The sequence below is a fragment of the Pseudochaenichthys georgianus genome, chromosome 17, assembly GCF_902827115.2.
Source record: "Pseudochaenichthys georgianus chromosome 17, fPseGeo1.2, whole genome shotgun sequence".
NCBI classification, from domain to species: Eukaryota; Metazoa; Chordata; class Actinopteri; order Perciformes; family Channichthyidae; genus Pseudochaenichthys; species Pseudochaenichthys georgianus.
Genome location: NC_047519.1, coordinates 30,374,605 through 30,375,893, shown reverse-complemented (window position 1 = coordinate 30,375,893; position 1,289 = coordinate 30,374,605).

Sequence of the window (1,289 nt, the reverse complement as noted above, 5' to 3'; positions counted from 1 at the left end):
TCACCAGCACATCCCCCATAGGCGGCGCGTGAGGCTCAGGTTTGAGAAGGCTAATCAACTTCTTTTACCTGACGCTGCCCGCCTCTGGCGTCTATAGAAAAGAGATCCACTCAGTGTGCGGAGTTTAAATCTCTCAAGTCATATTACAGGATAAAGGAAATACAGTTTAAACTGCCGTATGCAGAGGAGACGCCGACGTGTCGCACTTATCATTCATATTACATCATCAATCAGATCATCGATCATATAATATCATAATATATCATATATTTCCTTATCTGAGTCAGCTTCTCCAGCCTCATCTGGCCGTGCAACACTCACAGTGTCACAGACTGGATGCAGAAGTATTATTTAACACATTATGTTGACGAAACACTCGAGACAAATGTAATTAAAGTCAGATCCACTCGTGTCTTAGACGTGAACGCGCTCTCAGCTGGAGAGAGAAACCCTGGCTTGATTTACCGAGTTGATAACCAGCGTCGTAGGACCGCTTAGCGAGATCTCGTTTGTTAGTTTGTTGTTGTTAGTTTGTTTGTTACTCAAACATATCCAGGGTCTGCTGAACTGGCTTCGTAGTACAGGGCACAGGTGGCTAGCAGCGCTAATGTCAAAGACACAGACATTATACATTATATTTGTATTTTACATCCCCCGCTCCCCCCGTTGACAATTTACTAGCGGTACCGAAGTGGGCCGGTCGAGAGTCCCGGGATGATTTTTAGTCCCATTCCACCACTGGCTACATGACCATATGATCGCCCATATTGACGCACCTCATTCCTAAACTTAGAAGATACAACATAAACCGATCCTTCAGCCTCATATGAGCTCTCAGACACGTTCAACATTAACCTGTCATCGCTGTCTGAGCTTGCTGCTGTGTGCGCCGTCGTGCGTTTACATCTGACTGTATATATATAAAAGGTTTACATGCAGATGCTGGGATCCTGGACGGTGCAGCTGGAGCGCTGTGCCCGCAATGACGTCACCCATCATTTGGCGGGACTTGAAGAATCCGCGAGAAGATCCAGAAAATTGTCAACATTGAAGGCAGATTAATGGTTATCAAAGTACAAATATCCAAAAACGGTTTTCAAGGGGACAATATGTACTCAAATTGATGGGTTTGGATGATGGGGGAAAACCGTGTCACAGGCTCTTTAAGCCACCACTACTGTGTCTGCTCCTACAGTAGTTCCACATGAAACATAAAAGCATAAACAGAACAACAAAAGGACATCATACAGCATCATTCACAAAATTATCCACATAAACAGGTACCAATA